Source organism: Branchiostoma lanceolatum, chromosome 5 (assembly GCF_035083965.1).
Source record: "Branchiostoma lanceolatum isolate klBraLanc5 chromosome 5, klBraLanc5.hap2, whole genome shotgun sequence".
Lineage (NCBI taxonomy): Eukaryota > Metazoa > Chordata > Leptocardii > Amphioxiformes > Branchiostomatidae > Branchiostoma > Branchiostoma lanceolatum.
In genome coordinates this window covers 5,402,815-5,412,697 of record NC_089726.1, presented here as the reverse complement: position 1 = coordinate 5,412,697, position 9,883 = coordinate 5,402,815, and the positions used below count along the sequence as shown (strand labels likewise).

Sequence of the window (9,883 nt, the reverse complement as noted above, 5' to 3'; positions counted from 1 at the left end):
ATTTCGGCTCGTTTAGTATTGAAATGCTTTCTTTCTTCACGGGATCCCCGTATTTTCTGTGACATTATATCATGGTCTAATTTTCGTATGTTATTTCATACAACCTTGTTTCATTACTTTATCCATATATCATTTATTGATTGGTATCATTTTTCACCTCTGATGTCTCCCACTCAGATTTTGAGTTCGCGTTATCCAAGTTTTCTCCCCTAACCAAATGTATATGTTTGTTGTCTATTTCAATTACTGCATTTGTATTAGGTTTATTTAATTTAATCTTATTGACTCCATTGACTCAAGAGTAGTGATTTATTTATCACTAATGGGAATCTAATAAGCCAAACATGTTGTTGCAGAAACCTGTAAGGTGGTGAGGCCAGGTATCTGCGTTCCCAGAGAGCTGTGGACGACACCTCCTATCATCCCGTGTGTCAACTTTGACGTCTTGCTGGAGGAAGTGGCGCCTCTTGTCTCCGCACTCCCAGCTACCATTGCGGAATTAGGCTTTGGTTTCATTCTACCTCACCTCGAAGAACTGATGGGAGCTGGTATGAAACTTAAGTTATTCCATGTATTTCATAAGATATCAGCTCTGTTAATACAGCATTTAGTCAACCCTGACTCTCGTAACACTCTAAAACAGCTCCCGGTGGTAAAATAAAGTGTGTGAGACTTCCAGGATCTCACATCTTTGTGAAACATTGAGGAGCTTTTGGAAATTTGTTGCCTAAGGATTTTCACTGCACTACCACAGAAAGTTGTTAGATGGCGCAAAGTCGGGCTTAACTTCCATATTCTCAACTGACACTCATGTACATTCCAAAATGCCCCGCGGCTGCCAGCTATATTTGCTTTGTCTCTCTAATATAACATGGGGTTAACGTCTCATCCTAAGGACTCTTACTGTGCTAAGGACTGTAACTATCCTACCCGTGGGACTCTAACCATCACATGCACACACACACACACAAACAAACAAAACACACAAACAAACAAGACACACGCACGCACGCACACACACACACACACACACACACACACACACACACACACTGTCGCACACACGCATGTACGCACGCACGCACACATAATTACACACACACTTACACGCACACTTAAACATACACTTACACACATACTTACACACACACACACACACACACTTACACACATGCGGCGCGCACGCACATACATACATACATACATAAGCACACACACACACACATACAGAAACACAGAGAGAAAGAGAGAGAGACACGTGCACACACACATATAATGACACCATGCCCAAGTACTCACTGATGTGAACATAAACATAAACACACACACACACACACACACACACGCACGCACGCGCGCGCGCGCGCACAGGCACTCACACACACAGACACGCCAAAAACTATACTTCCATTTTTCATGTCTGTAATAATCAATATTGCAATGTACTGATCGGGATGATGATTTGTCAATCTGTAATCCTCTTTCCTGTGTTTTGGTAGGTAATATTGAATTCAGGGGGCCGACGGCGATTCCCAGCGGAGGTGTAGCAGCAACGCACTGGACCCGTCCGGGGACTGTGACCCTTCTGATCTACACCGTGACCCTTGGTGGTGTCGAGCGATTTTTCGCTTTCCCTTCCGTGCAGTTCGACGCCCTTGCACCAGGCGATGCCCTTCAAGGTGAGCAAGCGCCCAGTACTGTTGACCACACTCTACTACGCAGAGCCTCGGCCGTGGCCAATATAATATACCTTAAGAAGACTCTGCTAACTCGGGCTGAGGTTTCCGCTTTTGTGTGCGTGGCTCTAAGCAGCTGTCAGCCAATCAGAAAACCGGCTGATTGGCTGACGGCTGGTTAGAAGCAACGCCAACGAAAGTGGAAACCTCAGCCCGGTTAGCAGAGTCTTGCCACTGACCGATAGGCTCAGTTAACATTTTTTGTATATTTCTAGATAAAAATGCCAACAAGGCCTAACTAGCGAGATTCCTGTCTTCTTAATCTTTTCAAACAAACTCTTAACACGTACAGGTCCTGTTCAAAGCCTGCAGGCAGAAATAACTGCGTTTCCTTCTACCTACCCCAATACCGCCGCCGAGTCGTTGCCGTTCCTGGGGGAAGACTTCGGTACGCTGCTCGCCAGCTTCGAAGCCGGCGGTGACAACGAGGGACTGACCCGCGGAACAGACGGTGTGATAGGGTTAGGTGGCCGCTGGTCTATTGTTGTAAGGCCCGCGATTGTGTATAATCCCGGGGGGACAGTCGTAGTATACATTTTGCGTTATTGTGGATTTAGAGTTGTGTTGCAATGCTGAATCCTACCGAGGGATGTTCGAAAAACGCGCGCAAACAAAGGGGGGTTATTTGGCGAAAGTTTCACAAAGTCTAAGTTACTGTAAATGTTTAAATTTTCGCGGTGGCTTCATGTTCCGGTTTTCGCTGTGACCTCTTTACAATGACATTCTAAAAGCCCCTCGCGAAAATTTCTGTTCTGTCTTCTGGTCGCGAACCCTTCGTATAAGCACAACGTACTGCATAGTATACAGCATTATTATATGTTGGAAGCACCTACTAAGGTGAATATGCGTGAATACTAACAATGTAACAATGACCCTCTAAAGCTAGGATAAGTTTGATTACCATTACTATGATAGTAAAGCTCCATCGCAGAGAACAAAAGCGGTATAATTGTAGTATATAGATTAGCAACAGTTGATCACGCCAGCACTGACCACGGCGACTGTTCTGTCCGTCTGTAGCAACCTTGCTGAGTTGATAGTCAGGTGTGCGGCTGCGCACTGTCTTGGTTTCCGACTGGCTGTCCGTTAAAGGCATCATCAATTACATACATATCACTGTAGCGCTACTATTGTTTCAAACCGCGAACTTGAAACCACCGCGAACACTCCATTTTCCCCTACCGCGAACTTGATAATCTACTTACAGTATAAGACATGCACCATGGTTAGGCCACAGTACCTAAATTTAAGGAGGACATCCTCTGCAGACTCCCAATCGAATACGAGCGTGCAAAAAAAAGTGGGCCAAAAAAAGATGCCTACATTTCGAAATTTAGACGCCACAAACCTTGTAACAAAAATTGAAGCGATAGGACATGGTATCACAACTATAAAACGTTAAATTTGTTCCTGTATTGAGTGACACAGTAAGTGACACTGGTCTCTTAAAACCCTTGTCCTGCTGAGCCCGAAAATTGTCGGTTTGCCCATGCTTGTTTTGTACTGTATGCTAGCCCTGACAATGGTCGGGTTGAAGGTATTTCTAGATTGTGTACGTTGCACCCGCGCGGTTGTTGTAAACCGAAGTAGCTAAAAATTAGCAATGTCAATTGTAATACTTGCCGAAAGTTTTGTGGCTGCTAAACTCGCTAGCAGTGATCAAACACAAGCGCTCATATAGATAAACAAACGCCAAGTCCCCCTGGCCAACGTCTATTGCGTACCAGTCGGCAGTGATGTTGCCGCCTTTTCTTACTACCTTTCTACTAGTGAGTTCTACAGTGCTGACATAGTCCATCGGCGCAGACTGGCCCGCAGACGCCATCTTGCCATCAAAGATTATGCAACTGCTTATTTACGACATATACATGTGTTGCGCATAGTTACTCGCGTATGTGTGGTAAACCTTAACTTTTAAACTGATGTACATCATATCTAATATGGTAAATATATACATTCATTCAATGAGGTTGTATAACTATGGGGCGAGGGTGCAAAGCTAGACTTAAAAATACTTATATTAAAGAAAGTCTAATAGTATGTACCTTACTGTTCTTGTATTTATGTTTAAGAAGGGAGTGGAATATGGTGTATTTGTTATAGATTTGCTAACCCTTATGTTGACCATTAGATCCTAACTATCACATAGATGTCATTTGAGAAAATACGGGTGTTTTACTGGTGTAATTGATACTTGTAACCGTTTGCAGATTGTTTACATTGAGAACGTTCATGATTCTTAAACGGTAAAACCCTATCTCACTGGGAGGAAAATTGTTGGCGACTAGTTGCAACTGACAGTCGCCAACTTGTCTTCCACAGTTGCAAAGTTGTTTCCACGTCGTTTCTAATGAGCCTCAATTCGTCTCCTACGGTGGCTATTGTTGATTTGTTTTTTAAAAATTTAAAAGATACGCAAGCGAATGGGCGCGAACTAGACGCGAACTAGTCTCGAACTAGTTTCCAATTTTGGGTCCTATTTGGGACCATTATATATTAGTCGCCAATAGGTCCCCATCAGTTGTCTCAAGGTGCCATTGATTCTATAAAAAGTGATAAGTACGTTTCAAGGCTTATTTGCTCCAACAAATCTATAAACAGAGACAAGAACTGTTTACAAGTCAGCTTTGACCTTCACCTTTTCTCGACCTTTGCCTTACGCATGCGTACTTAGAATCGTGAACGTTCCTATTTGCATCAACATTATCTTATAAATCTTTTGTTACTGACTTTGTTGTAACCTTCATCATTCATTAGTGCTTATAATTTTTACTAAGGCCATGTTGATTTGATTCTATGGATGACATCCTTTGGGGACCTCAAAAATGATGCGAGCGTGCGAATGAAAAAAAAGGTTTGGCAAAAAAAAGTCATTATGAAATATATGTGGTCAGGAACGATAAACAAAAGTAAACATACCGAGAAAGGTAAACCGAAATATATATTCTTCATTTTGCAGCTACTTTTAACGATTTACAGTATGACCGTATTTTTTGAAACGGACGAAAATTGATGCGCGCGCGGATGTCATCCATAGAATCAAATCAATTGGCCTGTTATTCAGCTATGATTAACCTAAATGATAGTTACCATTGAAATCTGCATAGATTTAGGCCCCGCTCACCAATTCTATTTTTTGGTAACAGAGGCTCAATATGGTGGATCGAATAAAGTTTTAATTGGGAACTATGCGGCTACAGCGTCTTTTCTGAAGAGTGTATATGTGTTATCGATGTTTATTTAGCATTTATCCATGCAGTCACCCAACATTGCTCTGACATACAAGATAGTACAAGACATGTCAGATAAAGACAATAACAACAAACTTTAGATGCATGTTTTATTGCTAAGCGTTCTTGAAAATAGAGTTGATACTTCTAATCTGAACACATTGTGTGTGTGTGTGTGTGTGAGTGTGTCTGTGTGTCTGTGTGTCGGTGTGTGTGTCTGTGTGTGTGTGTCTGTGTGTTTTAGCCTGTGCTTACACAAGCTCTCCCTGGCGGAGGTTAATGACCCCGGGGTCGCCAACGTGCCGCAAGTCCAATGAGATACCAGCTTTACCGATATGAAAATATCATGCAGTAGTGCAGTGGGAGGGGGGCCTCGAGCTTGTCGTCACAAGTGACATTTGCAGTGAACCTCCGGTGCCAACAGACACTATCATCATAATTGGTCTGCTTTCTGACAGGTCATTGACCGAGCATTGTCTTCTGTTTAGAGATTATCATTAATCCAACAAGTCTTCTGTAAACTTGCCTGCTAGTTACACCGGGTGGAAAATATCAAGTAATTACCGAAAAACACTCACTTTCGTTTTAGTTTTACTTACTATAGTCATCGATGGACATATGTTTTATAAAGCATGTAGATATTACGTCAATGAAAGTTAGATAATTTATGTAGCTGCGAATTTGTAAAATTTCAGGGCAGACATGAATTAGCGTAGCGTTTAATTTTTTTTGTCCCGAGGGTGAGGTTATTAACGTGTTTTCAACTTTATAGTTTACTGAATCTCAGTCACTCGATCAACTACGATCAAGACATTGCAGGATGTCTTTACGTTTTCCTGCTTAGAAGGCATTGCTCATCGAACAGATCTTATGCACGACGTTCTGAGGCGACTGGTTTGGTATTTCTCAACACCACAAACAATTGAAGGTAATTAGTACACATCGGTTAACGCAATGACATGTTAAAGTCCCTGATGTGATGAATGTCGGTGTTGCCGTGGGGCACTCTGATAAGTGAATGAATAAATAAAGACCTTTACTGCACGTTCTGCCACACGGGGCTAAGTACAGATCACAACAGGACAAAACATGTTGAACAGATAGAGCTAGTTGACGGATTCAAACTACTATACTATCAATAGATAAATTCAACTTCTCCTTACATTTTATTCTTGCAATATCATCGCATGACAATAAGAATTCTCCAGCTGACCTGCCCTTCTCCACCGTTAGGACCTAGGAAAGTTATGACTTTCAATTTGATTATACTTGCCAATGCATGGTCAACAGACATTAAAAGGTTTACGGGTCAATGTTTCAGATACAAAACAGCAATCAGTTGAGGGATAAAGTGTGAGTCTTGAGACGTCTGGTGTGAGTCTTGAGACGCGTCGTGTAAGTCTTGAGACGTGTTGTGTAAGTCTTGAGACGTGTTGTGTGAGTCTTGAGACGTGTTGTGTGAGTATTGAGGCGTGCTGTGTGAGTCTTAAGAAGTTTTGAGTCTTGAGACGTGTTGGGTGAGTCTTGAGACGTGTTACGTGAGTCTTGAGACGTGTCGTGCGAGACACGCGAGGACAAACACACAAACACGCATACATATACACACATGCTCACACATACACACACATACATATATATATACAAACACACAAACACAGTACACGCATACACACACAATCACATACACACATTCACATACATAGTTACATACATACACACACACACACAATCACACACACACACACGTACGCACACTTCTCTCTTTTCGTCTCAGTCGCTCTCATCATCATTCAACATTCTTTACCCTCGACTTATATATGTACACACACACACACACACGCACACACACACACAAGCACATATAAACATATACATAGGCAAAAGTTTGGCTTGTTTTGTGCCACCTCACACAGTGTTTTGCCTTTTCAAAATGGCGGTAATGATAAAACAAACGAACTATCATCACCATGATCTTTCATCTGGAGAGGGTTCAAGCGTTATTGATCTTGCCGCAGCACGCCAACAATATCAATCATTATTTAATAACTGCCATTGCGTCCACTGATGTGTGATATGTAACCTTTGTGATGTTGCGGAATGGCGCCGAGCGTGTTCCTCGCGTAAGTAACTGTTATCTTAGTGGATGTCGCGCAAAGGACGACGGGAAGCCGACGGGAGTATTGTGCAACTGTTCAGGTTGGGAGGAAAAACTCGCCATTTATTGAGTCCATGGAGCCGGGGCCTACAATCCATAGTCCCACGTCAAATTATATCTAAATACACATATTCATCTTGATACCCCTTCTATTAAGTGAAGTGGACATAAGTGACATATAGGAAAAGCACAGAGGCCAATGCAAATAGGGATGGATACCAGACTGAACCCGATGCATGTAGACACGACAGGACTGTATGTTGTTATCTATATGAAAAAACACTGCGATGGTGGGAGGGGGGTCTCGAGGTTAGTGACATTTACAGTGACCCACTGCACCGGTGCAAGGAGGAGTCATAATCGGCTTCTTGCCAAAATGTAGTCATGCATGGTCTCCGATTATCATTACTCCAACAAGTCTTCTGTAAACTTATGATTCTGTAAATGCAGAAATGTTCGCGGTTTTTTCACGTTCACGGTTTTCGCGGTTCCATCGTGTAACTGTACTGCTACTATTGATTGTTTCATCGGCGATCTCAAAACCACCACGAACACTACATTTTCTCCCTACCGCGAAATAAAATCCCCGCGAACCCTTCTGCATTTACAGGAGGTCAGGTTGAAAATATTGAATGAATGCCACCAAACACGTACGTTCGTAATAAAATATAGTACTTCTGATGTGTATACATGTTGTTGTTATATGCCGACCACCAATTTTAATTTTCATCGACCGAACATCGATGTACATACTTTTTCAAGCTTGTGTACGAGCCATTAAGCTTCTTCTCCAAGGATTTTGTGAGTGTCCAACATTCTGAACCATATAGGAGAATTGATTCTACTGCTGCTCTAAAAAAGCTGATTTTTGTAGCCGGACTTAAGTCAGTTTTCCACACTACTGCCATCTTGCTCATGGCTCCCCAAGCAAGAGCGATTCTAACCTCAACATCTTTGCTAGAACTTTTTACCCATGATCCCAGGTATCTGAGGTCTGACACGCAATTAAGTGCCTGGCCTTTCGTTGATATCAAGGTTCCTGCAGATTGGTTGAAAACCATGTACTTTCTTTTTGCATGTAAGAAAGCCAAGAATGGAAGCATTTTTAACTTTTCCCAATAATAACTAACAAAAATAACAACATTTTCATTGTCCTCACAAAATTTTGAAAAAAGAATTAGAAGGCAAAAAGATCCTGTGAGAGACCAGACGTTAGCAGTCGCGACAGCTCGAAATTCTCTGTGTAAATCGTTAATGTAAGTGTATAACCTTTAACCTTCAAGCAGATACACATAGGGTTTGGATCAGGGGAGGGAGGCGAAGAGATTTTAAAAAACACCAGAAAGAGGTAAAAATGCCGAAAAAACATTGTCTGAACTCTGCATCTGCTTGGAGATTACAAAAATTTCATACATGCTTTTCGTTATGACTTTGTCAGACGATTATTGAAATTCGAGTTGACTTTCCAAATCTACATCGACCTGCGTTCTGAATTGCGTTGATTGTCAGACCTTTCAATGGAATTTGTTACTACTTCAAGGATGTAGGAAATATGAGGCAACTTGTAGCTTTTATAAAATACCCGTGTCAGTTAGAAATCATTTCAAGCAATGTGTTCAGATTAGAAATATCAGGCCATTGCTGTCAACTTATATTCAATTTTCAAGAACACTTAGCAATTATACATGCATATAAAGTTTGTTGTTATTGCCTTTATATCTCCAGTATATCAAAGTAATGTTGGGTGTATGCATAGATCGATGTTGAATAGACATCGAGCCTCCGTAGGCAACTAGTAGTGGACAACCTTATTTTAAGCCAACCATACACGTACACACTCACACAACATCTTAAAAAAAGACGCTGTAGCCACATAGTTCCCGTTTAGAACTTTATTCGAGCCACCATTGAGCCTTCGTTACCAAAAATGAAATTGGTAAGCGGGGCCTAAATCTATTCAGATTTCAATTATAACTATCATTCAGATTAATCATAGCTGAATAACAGGCAAAATAGATGTAAGATAGGTCTTGTTTATTTGATTATATGGATGACATCCGCGTGCGTATCAAGCTTCGACCGTTTCCAAAAATAATGAAAAAATTCGGCCATACTGTAAATCGTAAAAAGCAGTTCAAAAATGAGAAAATACATGCTGTGAATTGAAAAAAAAATCAGAAAACGGATAGTAATGTCGTACATATCGACGTCAACTCCAAGTCCAATAAGAAGTTTTGAACGAATAAAAATGAAGAATCCATATTTCGGTCTACCATACTCGGTGTGTTTACTTTTGTTTATGCTTCGTGACCACGTATATTTTATGATGAAGGCAACTTTTTTTGCCAATTTCTCTTTTATATTCGCACACTCGCATCAGTTTTGGGGTCCTCAGATGACGTCAACCATATAATCAAATCAACATGGCATTGTCAAAAAATAGATGCACTGATGAATGATAAATGTTATAACAGAAACAGTAACAAAAGATTTATAAGATAATATTGATGTAAATAGGAACGTTCACGATTCTAAGCACGCATGCGCAGGATCAGAAGGTCGACAAAATGTTATGTTCAAAGCTGACGCGACGCATTTGCAAATGAAGCCCTGCTGAACAGGGTATGGGAATCCGCAGTGTTGCTACTAAATTAAAAACCAACTTAAAGTGACTAAAACGAAAAAGGGAAAAAAAGTGTAGTGATAAAAGGATATTCATTATTATGATACTTGGCCTAACATGTTTAACATATTTTGAAATA

At 41.1% G+C, this 9,883-nt stretch overlaps 1 long non-coding RNA gene across 1 annotated transcript; it reads left to right on the top strand.

Annotated features, from left to right (window-relative positions):
• The first annotated feature begins 388 nt into the window (after positions 1–388).
• On the top strand, positions 389–4,668 carry LOC136434577 (uncharacterized). The gene is made up of 3 exons (XR_010755767.1): positions 389–548; positions 1,500–1,679; positions 2,029–4,668. It is a non-coding gene; the product is annotated as an uncharacterized lncRNA (long non-coding RNA).
• Positions 4,669–9,883: the final 5,215 nt, after the last annotated feature.